Source organism: Pelodiscus sinensis, chromosome 1 (assembly GCF_052426305.1).
Source record: "Pelodiscus sinensis isolate ZL-2025 chromosome 1, ASM5242630v1, whole genome shotgun sequence".
In the NCBI taxonomy this organism is placed as follows: Eukaryota; Metazoa; Chordata; order Testudines; family Trionychidae; genus Pelodiscus; species Pelodiscus sinensis.
In genome coordinates this window covers 94630035-94647212 of record NC_143052.1, presented here as the reverse complement: position 1 = coordinate 94647212, position 17178 = coordinate 94630035, and the positions used below count along the sequence as shown (strand labels likewise).

The following is a 17178-nucleotide window of genomic DNA, read 5'->3' as shown; positions in this document are numbered from 1 at the left end:
CAGCCCAGCTCAGTCCTGGCTCAGGCCGGGTCCAGGACCTACCCCTGTTGCAGCTCTGCATTTAAAATGTATTAGGAGCCAGGCAAGCAGGCAGCCCAGCTCAGTTATAGCTTGCACCAGGTCTGGGAGCTCAGACTAACCCCTAGAAAGGGGATGCTGCCACCCTCTGCTGCTGCCTCTGTAACGGAGGCAACAGCGGGGGCAACAGGCAGCTGGTCCACAGGGGGAGCTGGTTTTTAAACTGGCTCTCCTTGCGGGCCAGTTCCCGCCTGATACCCCGCGCTGCTGCCACTGATACAGAGGCAGCAGTGCAGAGTGGAAGTGGGCTCCTTGGGAGAGGGGCTGGAGTACGCTGGGCGCTGGCCCCATCTCTCGGGCCTATAGAAGAGTCAAGCAACCAAGAAGAATTCATGAGGTTAATTGACTATTCAATTAACCAGTATTTAACATCCCTATCCTGGACATCGCTCACTGCCACTGCCACGCCCAACTTCCACTGCAGTGTTTGCACATTCAAATCTCGGGCTTCATTAAAACACATTGTATTTTCTTAGAACTAACTCTCCTGGTCTGAGCTGCTGACAAAGCCTCAGTGTGCTAGGAAAATGGCTGCCAGCCCCATCAGCCCTCACTCAGCACTGCAACATTCGCAGCCCCATTCTCTTCTCTATCCCTCATTATCCCTGGCTGTCTCTCCCTCTCCATGTCTCTTGCTTTCTCTACTTCCTAAGACAGCACCGCAACGCATCTGCCCACCGACAGGGCAGGGCTGTGTTAGGGACAGGGCAGTCCTGCCTTCTAGGAGAGGCTTGTCACCCCAATGCTTCCGTCAGAGAGCATTGCCTATTGTCCCACTAACCAGTATCCCTCAGGCTCGGGTGGCAACACTCCCAGAGTCATGGGGAAGCAGGCGGATCTGGTGCAATGAGTCTGGGTTTAGGAGTCAGTATTCCTGGTGTGACTTGGGCAAGTCACTTTGCCTCTCTATGCCGCCTTTTTAAGGGGGTGGAGAAATGCTCTCCTTATGTTGTGAGGGCCAGCGCATGTCTGCTCAGTGCATTGAACAGGCAAAGTGCCACCTATGTACTGAGTGGCATCGTTACAGGCGATCGGCTCTCATAGGACATTCCAAAAGAGAGGACTATGCAGCACTTTAAAGACTAACAAGATGGTTTATTAGGTGATGAGCTTTCGTGGGCCAGACGAAAGCTCATCACCTAATAAACCATCTTGTTAGTCTTTAAAGCGCTGCATAGTCCTGTCTTTTGTTTCAGCAAGATCAGACTAACACGGCTACATCTCTATTACTATAGGAGATTCCAGGTACTCTCTAAGGAAACACCTGCTGGGCTAGGAGGGGAATCCCAGGGAACAAGGCACCTCCACCCAATCCTGCAGGGATGCAAAGCATCCTAACCTATTCCTCACATGCCGCACTGACCCGGGGCTAGCAGCAATGGGACAGAGCTCCTGCCATCTCCCCACCAGGAAACACAGAGCTCCTGGTAGGCACCCCATTGACCATTCTCCACTCCCTGGGCTCTGCCTGGTTAGGAATCTTTCTCTTTCCCTGCCTCTGCTGGGTGAGGGGAGCTCTCTGCAGCAGCAAATCCTCCCTGATCTCCCAGCCGGCTCTCCCAGCCTGGAGAGGAGATAAAGATCTTTGAAGTGGGATTGAAGCTACTCCTCCACTTGAGAACCCCTCACTTAAGAAAAAGCCTCCAGTTAACCTGCATCTCTGCACATGCACAGCATGTCAACAGACAGCCAGGAGTCAGGAGAGAAATGACAATGGCAGGGAGAGCGAAACCAGCCCCACATTCTCCCTGCAGGGAATGGCCCCACTTCTGCAGCCAAGTCTGAAAACCCTTTGACAGAACCTTGAGCTTCTTGATCACTCCCCTTCCCCATGTTATGCACACTGGTTTTCCTGACTGCTAGTGCTGCCATGGGTCCCTCACCATGTGGCCCTGGAAAGGAATGCAAGGCATCCTCCCTGGGCCCAAATCCCCATGGTACTCCTAGAAACACAGCTGGGAAAAGGACAGGTGCTACCCTTTTGCACCTGCCTGCCCTTTTGACAGGTGCATTTTCTAGGGCAAGGTGAGAATGCAGGTCCCTATAGGAGGAGACTGCACTTGTGCAGCGAGTATACCTGTGCTGTATGCATGTGCATATTTTGGAGTCCACGAGCCCCCAGGCGTGCTTTCATGTGCATCAGAGATTGCAGGGGCACCCACCACTCTTCTTACTCTCCGAGTTGGTGCACCAGAGTGCATATTCACACGAGTGTGTGGGAGAGCAGATTAGGATATGTGTGAGCATGTGTCTGTCCCTGTCGGTGGAAGCCAACAGGGAGGGTGCATGTGCACCTGGATGTGATTACTTATTTCAGTAGGCAGCTGCACGGTCTTGAGTGAGCCCATGTCCTTATAAGCATATCAGTGCCAAGACACTTTAGTATGTGACTACGCATGAGGAGGTGTGTCTGTGTCAGTTCAGAGCCATCGGGATTTATCCGCATGACAAGCATCATCTATGAGCATTTGTGCGCACACACAGAAAATGCATTACCCTGCAGGTGGGCATAGACATGTGTGGAAATCAGTTTCACCATGCTTGTGTAGGGTATGTGCAGAACAGCATAAATCAGTGTCCAGCAGGAAACTGGGCACACGAGCACAAGAGTGTGCGTGCACACATGTGTGTGTGTCCATGAAACTGAGTGCAAACGCTGTGAATGCCACTGTGCCCATCCGCTGGGCAACTTTCTGTCTAAACCCACTGACAGCTGCTCCCCTGAGTTTCCTGGACATCAATAACGTTTTCCCTTTCCTAATCTCCCTGATGTAAATCCATTCGCGGCGAGTGCCTAGAGACTTTTAATTCCATCGGCATTAAACTCACTAAAACCTCTATTACCAAAAGCTTTTAGGATTTTCCCCGGAATCTACAAGTCAGGTTTGTAACATGACAAACTCCTCTTCTCTGGGGCGTTTTAGAAATTAATTTGTACATCTTAAATGCCAGGATCACAAAGGGACAATCTAGATATCCCCCTTCTGACTAAGCTCCAGCCACTGTTATGCTAAATGTCCAGGCAGAAGCCATGGCCGGGTGCTGTGCTGTATGACAGCAGCCATGGCTCAGTACTAGAGGTTCCCAATGTACAAGAGCAGGCATGCTGCCCTACTAGCTTGTTGCTGGATGTTCCCAGATGCTGTCAAAGAGTGGAAGGGGTACAGATCTCCCAAGGCCAGGGGCTCCTTGCTGCTTTTACACAGCACAGAGAGCACGTGACTGCATTGCAGCCCTTGAGGTTCCCAACTACTGTCATAAGGCAAAGGTGAGGCAGTCCTGTCACAATGCTGCAGATTCCCAAGTACTGGAATAGAGCAGAGATCATCCAGTTCTGCCCCAGTGCGTGAGGTCCCTGGACACCGTGATAAAGAGGAGGGGGAGCAGGAGCAGTGAGTTGCTAATGGAGGTATTAAGGCACTGCAGTCTAGCAAAGGTAGCATGCTGTACCCTTCAGCCCCTGAACATGCTGGGGACTGGAATATAACAGAGCTGAAGCCCCCATGTCTCAATCCCAGAGGTTCCTGGGTGCTGTAATCGAGAGGTGATGCAGTCCCCTCTAGATTACAGTCCGAGTGCTATAACAGACATTTCTAAGCATCCCAAAGTACCTCTGGTGGTATTGGCGCCTTTAACCTCTTGAAAAGGCAAGATATTGAGGCTTAGGTCTTGGTGCTGTGATCTGATCCCTTTTCATTTCCCACGGAGGCAACTCTGAGTGAGTCATCAAAGAATCAGGGAGCTCCTACAGAGCAAGGTACTTCAGTGTACTGAATCCAAATGAGAGGTAAAGAGAGAAAAGTACAGGAGGGTCCCAAGAGTCTGCTTCTCTTTGGTTAATGAGCCCTGAGCATGAGGGGTCCCAACTCCCTGTACCCTCAGCTGTGTGGGAACAAGCAGGGGGGTGAGTAGCACAAGGACCCTTAGATAAAACAGAGACCAATCTCTGAGTGACAAGTCTCAGCACCTTGACCCCTGTGCTTAACACATCAGGTTTTCCCCTGCTAGCAGCCTGAGCACCCTTAATCAGGTGTTTAACGACAATAAACAGCCCAGGACAGAGAGAGGGGTGGGAGTGAGGGTGCCAGTTCCCTAAATTAAGTCTGAGAAACACTATGACCCCTCAGTCTCTCTCGGCTTTTTGCTTCTGGGCTTGAGAAGCAGTAATGCTGCAATACCTTGAGCCGGGCTGCTCTCCCAATATTTCTGACTAGGACAGGAAGTGAAGGTCCTGGAAATCTCACAGGATTTCCAGCCCAGGTTTGCAGATTCAAGCAGTGAATTCCATTAAAAATCCAATGGTTTGGATAATCATTTGAACTCTAACTCCCATGACCAGATCCTCCATTGGCAGAAATCCATCAACTACCAGTAACTTCAATGGAATTATGCTAATTTATACCAGCTGAGGAGCCTGTCCCAAACTTCTTTTGTCCACACTGCCTTACATACCTATGGCTTTTATGCCCTCCAGGCAACTTAGGCCAAAGCCTAAGTTTCTGTACTGATAATAATCCAACAGCTGTTATTAGGGATGTAAAATGGGTTAAACTAAACATTTAACCAGTTAACTGTGATCTTGCTGGAGGAGGCTGCCTGGCCCATGTCCCGCCAGCCCCCCAGAGCTAGCGCTGCTGGTGTGGCCAGGGCCAGAGTTACTGCTCCATGCAGGTGGGCCAGCGTCCCGCCTGCCCTCACCTGGGGCACAGCAGGGCCAGAGCTGGGGCCTCGGCCTAGTAAACAGATTATCTCCCCATATAACTGTTAACATCCATAGCTGTTACTTTGGAAAAGCGGGGAACATAGGGATGACCAGATCAGAGCCAAGACTAGATTTCTAGGATTCTAGTGGCAAGAGGAAGGTGTAAGAACCTTGCAGCAGGGACCTGTGCAATAAGCTGTCTCCCACTTCGCGTGTCATCCTGATTTCTCACTATTAAAGACTGGTTTAAAACCAGAAGCATGAGGGTTTAGATCCCTTCCAACATTTTTGTTAGCATTAACTAGGAAAGCTCTGGATATTCTTAGTATCCATATAAATATCCACTCGCTTTCTGAATTATACTCAATTCTTGGTCTCAAAAACTTCCTGCAGCCATGGGTTCCTGTGACACTGGTGTCAAATGTGAAAGGGTTTGCTCTTCTTTTTTTTGCTTTTGGTGATTTTTGGTTTTTTTACTAATAACTCCTGTCTCAGACCTGAGAAACTCATTTCATCCAAAACATCACTTTTCCCAGTATTTATTTATAAAGGGCAGCATGTGAGGTCTCTACTGAAAGCGTGTAACTTATTGATACTCATAATCATTGTGAGATGTGTGCTCAGGTGATATTTAAAGAATAATCAAACTATATTGAAAAGTGTGTCCACATGGCCTTGGGGTGAATGTGAGTCACCAGGAAATAATGTGTCTCCATGATGGCCCATTCAAGCAGAGAAAAATTGTCACTCCTCCATGGCTAGTCAATTACGTCACATACTGCTCAATTGTTCACCTTTGCATCAACTCAAAAAAGGCCACAGAAAATCAACAAACTATAAACAATGAAACCACTTGGTACCGGCAGGGAAAAGGATGATAGGACGGTGAGGAGATCAGCCCATCTGTGAACAAAGTCCAAAGACTGATTTAAAATATAAGAAGGAGGAGAGAGACAGTCTGCACCCATTTACTGAGGAAGTACTTCCATAAGCATGCAGGGGTGCTTCTTGAAAGACTAGATCCTAGATCTTGGAGGCCAGCAAACTCTGCAAACAACTGAACTTTGGCCTGAGAATCTACTTGATTAGATGGGGAAGGCAACGATGAATGTGTGTAGGCCCTGGTCCATATTTCATGATTTTGTTTTCTACAGAGCCATTTGTTTTTATCGCACACTTCTTTGTATTGTATTCCTATTCATCATATATATAGTAGCCCAACGTCTGAGTCTGTAACACTGAAATGCTGGCTGTTCACTCCGGGCGGCGCTGTTGCTGAAATGCTGGCTGTTCCCTCTGGGCGGCGCTGTTGCTGAAATGCTGGCTGTTCCCTCTGGGCGGCCCGTGCTGCATGGGGAGTGCGGGGCCCAAACGGCCACTTGCGCCGCTTTCTCCCCTGCGGCGGCCCGGCTGAGCGGCACAGAAGTCAGCCGAGCGCCACGGGGGGCGGGATAGTGATGTAAATGGCCAGGGGGCGGGGTCTGGCCGTGTACGTCACCGCCCCATCCCCCCTTCGCCTCCTGCAATGGCGCTCGGCTGACTTCTGCGCCGCTCAGCCGGGCCACCGTGGAGGAGCAAGTGGCACAAACGACCTTTCGGGCTCCGCGTTGCCCCCAGTGAGAGAGGAGGAGGAGGAGAAGAGAAAGAGAGGCAGGAGGGGGAGGAGAGCTAAGAAGAGGGGGGAAGCAGTAGGAGGAGGAGAGAGAGACGGAGCGAGAGACCGGAGGCTCAGGAGAGAAGACTGACATGGAGGAGAGACCTGAAAATCTCGTCTTATGACGGACTAATTGGCTAGTTCTTAAATAAATGTCTTCTTGTTTTTACTACAATTGAACATCACTGCTGTGGATATAGAAGTAATGAGCTAAGGTAAAATGGCTAAACTGTGGTATGCCTTCCCTTGGAACAGAGGACCTGGGATTTCCATGGATATCTAGTGATAAGAGGCTGGACACCACAGAGGGATATTTTGAAGGCTCAGAGGCTGGGATGCATTTTATAGCCAACCTGCAGGGCAAAGGCAGGACCCATACAGTCCAGGGAAGAGCACATGAGTGTATAACAGGCTGGCTGTGTTAGGGAGCTAACACCCTGCTGGCACAGACAAGATGCCCGGCTGGTCCTGCTAGGGTTGCCAGGTGTCAGGTTTTCGCCCAGACAGTCCGGTAAAAAAAACAGAAAATATTTTCTGTTTCTCTTGGATGGAAGGTCGTCGGGGACATTTTCCCCCTGCCGTGTCTGGCGGAGGAGCGGAGAGTGCAGGAATTTAAAAGCACAGCAATTTTTTTTCTTTTTTTTTTTGCTCAACCAATTTTTTTCCCTGCCATATTCCGGATTTTTTGAGAAAGTATCTGGCAACCCTAGGTTCTGCACCCCCTAAGAAGCAGCGACAGTCTAATGTTGCACAGTGTGATAATGAATTCCCTTTATTGGTTCTGAAGTTGCCACCTTTCAATTTCATTACATGGCCCCTTGATCTAGTGGGATGGGACAGGAAGAGAACAGAAGCTCCTGAGCTACCATCTCTAGACCAGTCACTGTTCATCATATCCCCCTTTGAAAGGTAAATAATCTCAATCTTTCTTCACATGAAAGAGATTCCAGACCCTAGATCCTCCTCTGAACCTCCTCTAATTCTGCACAGTCCGTTGTGAGATGGGGTGACCATCACTGCACACAGTATTTCAGAGGAGGCTGCACCACTGACTTACACAAAACATAATGTTTTCTGTATTATTCTCTATCCCATGCCTTATGCAGCCTAGCTTTCTATTTAATTTTATGAATGCATCTCCATATTGAGCAGAGGTTTTTCATCTAACTGTCCACAATGAAGCCACGGGCCCTTTTGTGGGTTTGCTCCAGTTATTTTAGAACCCTATGAGGTGTGTGAGGCGTTTAGACCTTCCACTCCATTATGCATTACTTTGCATTTCTCAACACAGAATTTCATTTGCCATTGCTATTCACCTAGCTTGGTTAGGTCTCTCTGAAGTTCATCACAGCCCTCTCTGGCCCAGGCTAATCTAAATAACTTTGTGCCACCTGCTAATGTTTTCTACTTTACTGTCTTTCCAGAACATTAATATATTAAAACTGTGCAGGACATCATATGGAACCATTAGCTCCCCAATCTTAACCTTCTGCCATGATGAAAACTGATCACTGAATCCTATTACTTTATTTAGTCTCCCAACCAGTTAAAGATCCATGCCAATATTTGGCCTTTCATCCACTGCTTTCGTAGTCTCATGTATCAAATACCTTTGGAAAGTCTAAATAAATTATCAACCTGTTCTCCTTGATCTGCCACTTTATTGGCACATTTAAAGAATTCTATGAGATGAGAGAGACCCAGTTTTGCTTTGCAGAAACTGTCTGGTTAGATCCTATCAGATCATTATCTTCCAGTCATCATCAACATAGCTTTTTATTGTCATTTCAACCAATTTGCCAGATACAGCTGTAAAGCTCAGTGGTCTATAATTCCCCAGATCACCACTAAAGCTTTCTTTAAATATAGGCACAATATTTGCTATCCTCCAATCTTCTGCTACCGTGGCTGTTATTAATGAAAGATTGCATGTTTTTGTTAGAAGATCAGCAGCTTCATACTAAGCTCCTTGTGAACTCTTGGATGTGCCATCTGGGCTTTGTGACTTTTTAAATTATTGGTTTGTTCCAGCCCATCTTCCCCTGACATCTCGGTATCAGAAAGTTCCTTATCTTTGGGTACGTCTACACTGCAGGCTTCTTTCAAAAGAAGCTTTTCTGGAAGAGATCTTCCGAAAAAACGTCTTCTGAAAGAAAGCGTCCACATTGCCAAAGCACATCAAAAAAGTGATCTGCTTTTTCGAAAGATAGCGTCCACACTGAAGTATTAGAGGGGTAGCCATGTTAGTCTGTATCTGCAAAAGTGACAAGGCATCCTGTAGCACCTTAAAGACTAACAGATGTATTGGAGCATAAGCTTTCGTGGGCAAAGACCCACTTTGTCAGATGCATGTCTTTGCCCACAAAAGCTTATGCTCCAATACATCTGTTAGTCTATAAGGTGCTACAGGACTCCTTGTCACGTCCACACTGAATGGACACAATCTTGCATGTAAGCTGTGATTACTATGGATGGAGTGGCCACCAGGGCACCTGTGCTTTTTCCTAGAGGCCTCTTCTTTCGAAAAAACTCCTTCCGTGTCCACACATGCCTTTTTCTGAAAGCTCTTTCAGAAAAGGAGTTCTTCCTCATAGAAATAGGTTTACCAATGTCAGTAAAAACCCTGCGTTCTTTCAATTTTCTTTTGAAAGAACGCAATAGCAGTGTGGACGTAAATGAAGTTTTTTCAGAAAAACAGCTGTTTTTCTGGAAAAAAAAACCCTGCTGTCTAGATGCACCTTTTGTTCCCAAGCAAAAACATGTGTGGTCGAAGTCTCCTTGGTATTCCCATCTCTGGAATCATTTAGCTTTTCAATGACATCCTCGGGACTGGGACACTGAGTCACTTTAAATGAACAAAGCATTTGGAGGTGATCAGTACATGGATTTCCCTGAATAACTTCCGTCCCAAACCTGCCTTGGTGTCTTTTTACCTGCTGGGGTCTATGGCCCCTGGTAAGCTCCAGCCTGACCCTGGCTCCCTCACTGGAGGGTTTCTGGGCTGGGGAGGGAAGGTTTGACTAGATAGCCCAGGGCTCAGTGAAGAGAAACTGACCTGAATGCTGAGGGCTGTCTGAACCTGGGAGGAGATGAAACCCAGAGAGGATGAAAAGGAGTAAATCAGAGAGGGAGATGAACAATGCAGAGCTGTTAGCTACATTGATTGCCTTTCAGCTCTGAATCAGCCAAGAGACATAAAATAGGTTGGGAAACTCTGGGAACTCAAATAAGAAGCCCCATTATCTAAGTATCCCTCTCTCAATACTGGCACTGCTCACTGGCTTTCCATGACTCATAATAACTTCAAAGAGCCCAGGGATTCAGCTCAAGCTAACACACACATGCCAAAGCACACATGTCTAAGATACTCCCCAAGGTGCAAGCTACCAGAACACCTGGGTTTGCATGTCTGATTACCACCTCTCCTGCAGGAATCCAACCACATACCCATGCAAGCATATGGCCACATGCACCATGTATATGACACACAACAAACACAGCACACACATGACAACACATATATTCACAAACAACATACCCATTAACACCACTGCAGCTCCACACAGCCTGCTCAAACTTTCACAGACTTTCCCAGCCATAATATACATGAACATGATATCCACCCCCATTCAGAGCACACTGCTCTATCAAGGATCCCCAAGTAAACACCCAGAACACCTGATCCCCACAGTTCTTTTTCCTAGGGATGATTTTTGAGATGTGTTTGCGTGTATAACCAGTAGAATTGCTGTCAATCATCCACTGTAAACCATAATGATGTGTGTTCATGTGGCTGTACACAAGGGTCCTCTGCTCACAACACCCCCATGTTCCTGGCTATAGCCCTACATGTGCCTTTCTATCCTCCTTGGCCTCACAATAGCCAGTCCCAGTCAGGGTCTTCTCCCAACTACCTCTCTGGGTCTTCTGTGGCTCGGTCCTCTGGCCAAGTCACGTAACAGTTCACTCTCCTTTCAGGATAGCTGGAGAGGTCCAACTTGAAAGGTACAATGTCGGCGCTTATAGTTCTGATTCTCTCAGGTTCAAATGAAACCCTCTGCTGCCTGGCCCTGGCACAGATTCCCTTGAACCACTTCCTCCCCTGCATGGTTCCCCAACCGCCTCCCATCACCTGAGACTCCAGCAATTTACCTCAAAATCTGCCTGTTCTTTGTAGGCCCTGTCTCAAGTCACCCCCATAAGCACCTATGGGGTTCTTATAGGTGTCTCCAGGCCTTAATTCAGGGCTTCCCCTCACCCTAACAGGAGCCTATCCTGATCTCTATGGCTATGTCTACACTATGGAGTTTTTTTCCGGGACACCAGCGGTATCCCGGAAAAACTCTGCTGTGTCCAGGGACCACATCTGCTCTTCCAAAAAAATATTTGGAAGAGCAGATGTGCTCTTTCAGAAGCCCTGTATTCCTCATTTTATGAGGAATAAGGGCTCATCCAAAAGAGGAGGTTTTTCTGACATTTCGCCCCCTGTAGACAGGCCAAATGTCGGAAAAGCCTCTTCTGAAAAGATTCGGAAAAAGGTACGCAAATTGCGGTTTGCAATTTACAGACCTTTTTCCGAAAAAACCCAGCATTGTAGTCATAGCCACAGGGTGCCTTAGCTTGACTTCCTGAGGGCAACTCTCTTTTTTCCTTTCCTGCACTGTTCCCAGCTCCCCTTGCTTCATCTCCACAGCTAGAGTCAAATCTATCTAATTAAGCCCCATTACCCCCTGTTGGGGTTACTAATTAGTCCATAACTTACCAGGGAGGCTGATGGCTGAACCCAGCTTGCCTCACAGGGCCGGACAGCCTAGGACAGTCACCCTATCTATTATCTGGGAGCTGTCTGGAAGCACAGAAGCAGCTGTTCACACATACTGAGACAAATCTGTGGACACCTAGCCAGAGCCACTTACTTCACAGTTGTCACTATGCTACATATCATGGCAACGCAGGATTCCACGGCACCATGACAGACAGGACTTGGGCCTGCTCCAAAATCCCCGGCCCTTGCCACAAGAGCTAACAGAGAATCTCCACTAGCCATTACGGCCTGACACATGGTTGGACAATTCTGATTCCATCCAGCAAAGGGCAGCTGGAACACATGTCCAGGCACTTCATTGCAAGACCAAACACGGGGAGGGCGGGTCTTTCTTCTCTGCGTGTCACTGACTAGTTTACTCGGCTTGTTGTCTATTTCCAGCCATTTCCTTTGAGTCAACTGGCAGGCAGGCAGAGGACATAAGGGCAGGGTCTGCCAGCAATGCCTCTGACCTCCATATTCTGAGCACAGGACAAAGAGCTGAACAGAAGAAGCAGGATTAGAACCATCTGCCTGGGATCACAGTAGATCTCCATAAACTCTCCGAGCTGGCGAGATGCCTGGGAAAGGAGCGGCCAAATGTGCAGAGTCAGAGTCGCATCTCGCTCACTACTGGTTGCATTCTTGGGACGATATGGCACATTCTTGATCTCATGGTGTGTCAATACAAAAGCTGTTGGGTAAAACCACTGGACCTCCCTTTCCTAAGTATCTGCCTCGCAACTGTAATCTTTGTGTAATGTGGGGAGAAACTGGTAACTGACTGCCAGGGCCGGCCCGAGCCCTTTTGGCGCCTGGGCCCGGGCGCACGGTGCAGCCCCCAGGTGCACGATGCATGTGCGGGCCAACCATGGCCGCTGGCGTGCAGCCTGGGGCCCGCCCCCAGGGCACATGGCACATGCGCTGCCCAGCCCGGCCAGCGCTGCTGGCACACATGCCAGGCCGTGCAGGGCTTCACGGCCATGGGGGGAAGGGTGCTGCTGGCCAGCGCCGCAGAGCCGGCGCTGCGGGAGCCGGGCGCGCGGTGCCTGATGGCAGCTGTAAGGGATGCCACGCGCCCCTTACAGCTGCCATCAGGCGCCCCCCATCAGTTGGTGCCCTGGGCAGCTGCCCGGCTCGCCCATGCCTCCGTCCAGCCCTGCTGACCGCCACACTGGAGCTCTCACCATGGTGGTTCCTTGCCTCCCCTGCCTGAGGTAACATGGCTCTCTCTTTCTCCCTTTTCTCTTGTTCTTTCTCTCTCTCTCAGTCCTTCCCTCTCTTTGCTTTCACTGCTGCCTGTTCACTAGGTATCTGCCTCTTCCTTTCACTCCCCTGTCCTTTCTGCCATGTAGTTCTCCAGCTCTTTCTGTTTCACTCCCCCTGCCCCTTCCCCCACTGTGTATCTTTCTGTCTCACTCCTTTTTCCAGTAGCTAGGCCTTTCTCTCCCCCTTTCCCTATGTTCCTTTCCCTTGTGCTCCTGTCCCTCTCTCTAGTCCCATCATGTTGTTCTCCCTGGGTGGGCACTTTCTCTGCTCTGGATGTGTGGCTCTGTCCCCTGGTGTATCGCAGTCCCCTGCGATATGCCCTTAGCAATGGGTGTGGGAGAGGGTTGGCGCAGCTCCACTTGTGCCCTCTACCAGGTTTCCCGGTGCACATGCTGCACAGCCCCTCAGCTAGCTCCAGTTAAGACCCCTGCCCACTGCCAGTGAATTTTCACTCTATTTCCAAAGTGCAAGGCCATAAACACCCTTTCTCTCTGCAAACAAACAGAAGCTTAAGAGACTTGCTGCTTGAGTCCTGGCACATAACAGTTCTTCCATCAGGCCTTCTCCTCTACACCACTGCTGCAGCGCCCTACTCAGGAAGGTACCACCCGATTCAGTTTCCTGTGGAGAGCAGCTGTGTCTCCTGTTCATCACCCCACCATACACAACATTCATATTTTTCCCTTTGCAGCCTCATGTAAGCCAATTATGACTATCCCCATTTCCCAGATAGGGAAACTGAGGCACACAGAGGGTTTTTTTTTCCCCCTCAGATAACGGGCTTTCCGGAGCAGAGAGCAGAACTCAGGAGCATTGTGCTGTCTCCTGATTTCACAGAGAGAATTCATCCCAGGCCTCTACTACCACACCCAAGTGGTGGGCACACAGTGGAACACCATCCCCAACCTTCTGGCCTTGAGGCATAAAGGGAAATTGATGCTGTCCCCCTAAAGTCAACACCTGCATTGCTTTCCCTGCTAAGTAGTAGTTGCCAAGAGGATTCCCCTCAGCTGAACTGAAGGAGACATCCTTTCGCACCACCTGTCAGCAGGATTTAGGGTCTCCCATTGGGGTAGCACACACTCTCTCACTAACCAGTCCTTCGGAGAAAGCCCAAGGCGAGGTATGTCCATGATCCGGCAAGAGATGGTCTCTCCTGAAAATCTGACATGGTTTAAGCCAACATGCCCCTACAATCCCCGCTTAAAGTCTTTGGACATGTGCTCTCTGAACATGAGCTCGGTGGCTCAGCTGGGGGCACTGCATTCTGCTGTAGGGCATATCTCGATCTCCCCACTTTTAGGGCACAGCTAAAGCATATGCTGCCAGGCTCGTGTTTGGGCAGCCCGCTGACGCTATTCCCAAGCTCCCAGAGCCAGTGTGGTTTGGCCCTTCTACCTCCCAACTTCCCACTTGCCTTCTATATACCCAAAGCAACCTGCTGGCTTAACACAGATGCTTGACATTTAACTTTTCACGGCACATGTTCTGCTCAACGTCCAACCCAGCTAAGCAGAGCTCACACAAAGACAGGGGAAACTGTCTCCCGCCCCGTTCAACACTGACCCCAATACCCCAGCTTGGTGCTAGAGGACACAGAGCTACCAAAGGTGATGTCCACAGCCCAGCAGGAGGCAGATGATCTGAGGGCCCAGGTAATACTGCTCTGGGCAGTACCACAGTAGCAGTCCGCATGACTCTGAATGAGGCACTCTTCTTGCTGACTCACTACCAAAGCGGTGCCCCAGGAGGCTGTGCCATTTGACCGGCACTGAATGCCTTCTGATTTTCCACCTCGCAGGGAGCGTGCTTCCTGCGACCAAAAGAAATTATATCCATAGCAGAGAGCTCTCTGCTCACTCCTACGTCCCACCCCGATGGCCCGTTCATGCCCCAGACAGAGAAGAACAACAGATCGACACTACAGTCATCACCCTCCAGAAGAGTGTGAACCAGAAGGATATGGGGAGAAGATCGCCTGGGAATATTGTCAGTCAGTGGGAAAAATCACAGACATCCCACGCATTCATGAAAGCCCCTCCCACTCCATATAAGCCAAGGGAGTTTGAAGCAGGGAAGATAAAAGCTGATGGGGATGGCACCAAACGAAGAGAAAAGCCAGAGGTGTGCATGACACATGGAAGGAGAACACAGCCACCTTCTTACTCATCAAATACACACTGCAAGCTGAGCACTGTGTAGGTAGAGAGGGGCTGGGCTGGGGAACCATACACATTCTCACATACACAGAGCAGAAATACAGTGAACCATAAATAAAGACGCATCCACCAGCAGCTGGAAGACTAAATGAGTTCAAGACATGGACAGCCCCTTATGCAGCACAGTACCCCTGACACCAAGATGGGGAGGTTACCCCTGACAGCACAATGTCCCTTGGTGCCACTTGGGAACAGCCGCTCCTGAGGCAAACCACTCCCTGGTGCCACATGGGGACAGTCCCGCCTACAGTATGCCACCGGGGATGACCGCCCCCCAGCAGCACACTTTCCCTAGAGCCGGGATTCTCAAACTTCGCTGCACCGCAACCCCCTTCTGATAACAAAAATTACTGCACAACCCCACGAGGAGGACTGAGGCCTGAGCCCCCCTTCTCTCCGGGTGGGAGCCATGGCCTACAATCTTAGCCCCACCAGCCAGGGCTGAAACCCTTGGGCTTTGAAATTGGGCCCTCAGCAACTGTAAGCCAGTCTTGGAAACCCCTTAAAATGTTTCACAGTTAGAGACCCGCTGCCCTAGTACTTTCCACAACATGGCTCAGACATTAGCACAAAGCCCCTTCGCCTCCTGGTGAGGAGAGAACATGCAGTGCCCCAGCCAGGGCTGGATTCCAGCATAGGCACCACATACCCATGGCGAGGGCCTCAGCTCCTGGAGTCATGAGAATGCATCGGCTTGCGCTAAAAATAAAAAATTCTAGTCCTCATGGATAGCAGGCAAGAACCGCGAAAACACCACCCAAGTGTAAACTGGTGCAGAGTCTGCTGAGAGCCTAAAACAATAGCTTGATAAGTGTGAACTGCCCCCTGCATCTCAGTGGGGAATTATCTACAAGCCCCTTGGCCCACCACCAAGCCACTGCAGCAGTGAACTCAGCCTCTGAAGGACATGTTTGTGGCAGGCCCAGCCCCCACTCAAACAAATACTCCAATTTGGGGGAAATACTGGGTGGCCTCCTGCTGTCAGACCTTCCCTTCTGGGAGAAGGGGACCTAAAGAGAAGGGGCCCCTACTCCCACTGCCTCACCTCTCTGGAAGAAGTCCCCGCCGCCACCGCTCCAAGTACAGGTGGAAACCAAGAGGCAGCCCCAATGTCACTATGAGCCAAGGGTCACTGACTGCAGTAATCCAGCCATGACCATAGCGCCTTGATACAGCACCTCTCGCACTAGCACATCCCCATGGTCTGTGGGGACACTACCTACAGCCACAGGGCATCTCGTAGCACAGCAGGGACAGTTCCTTCAACCACAGGGACAATCCCTACAGCCACAGGACTCCCCTAACACCACAGGGAAGGTCCCTACAGCCACAGGTTGTCCCTAGTATCATGGGGACAGTCCCTTGAGCCACAGGGCACCTGGCTTAGCACCACAGGTTCAGCGCTTCCTACCACCAGAATAGGAACAGCATTTCCAGCACCACAACACTCCTCACTCCTATTCTGAAGACTGTGGGTCAATCCATACAGTTCCCCCTCATTCTGCAACAGACTACTGGGAGTCGGAAGCCACAAACGACAGCAACTTAGCAGCACCCGCTTCCCACCTCTGTGCCACGCTAGGGACGACAGCTCCGTCAGCATGGTCAACCCACTGCCAAGCTGGAAATAGTGCCACTGGTCTCTCTAGGCCCAAGGAGTTGGAGGCATGGTACGGGATATGCAAAGGGTGGATCTCCCAGCAATACAGCAGCTCCTGGCATCTGCCCTGGGAGACGGAGCCCACCCAGCTACTGAGGGCAGGACTCATAGCTGCACATGGGGCACAGGCCAGGCAGGGTCTGATGATGAAGATCAGCCCCTGCACCAGCAGTGTCCCTCCTCATGCTGTGCTGGGGCACTGGAGCATGCCCAGATTATGAAGCACAGCACAACATCCCTTATCCCTAGATAGTAACCGACAGCACTGTCAGCAGGGCATCGCCTGCAAGAGTTACGCTGGGCTGCTCAGAAGGGGTGCGCAGAGATGGGATGTGTCCAAGCTAAGTTCAAAAGAGAGGGAGGGCCTGGGAGCCAGGACTCCTGGGTGTTAGCGCCAGCCCTGAGAGGGAACAGAAGTCTAGTCGGTTAGAGAGGTGGGGCTGGGTGCCAGGACTCCTGGGTTCAATTCCCAGCTCCAGGAGGCCTCCCAAGACCAAACTGCTGCTCTGAGAGAGGGAGCTTACAGATGTGATGGAGGATGGTGCCTCTGACAGCAAGAAAGCCCTAATGCCATGCTGATGTCCAGAGTGCAAGAGACGGTCTGAGTTCAGATGGACAGTGAACTCCAGAAAACTCTGTCTCCCACCATCCAGGGCCATGCTGGGACCGCGCTCCTCCTGCAGTACAGCACCCCGTAGTATACTGCTGTGAGAGGTGACGCCTGTAGCCAAGTGCGCCCCTAACATCACGCGAGGGTGCACAGTGAGAGGAGGCACCACACACTGCCCCCTA

The 17178-nt window shown here is 50.3% G+C and overlaps 1 protein-coding gene across 2 annotated transcripts in view; it reads right to left on the bottom strand.

The window, feature by feature from the left end:
- Positions 1–17178, bottom strand: part of ELFN2 (extracellular leucine rich repeat and fibronectin type III domain containing 2) — a 73785-nt gene that overhangs the window by 32211 nt on the left and 24396 nt on the right. The window lies entirely within an intron of this gene.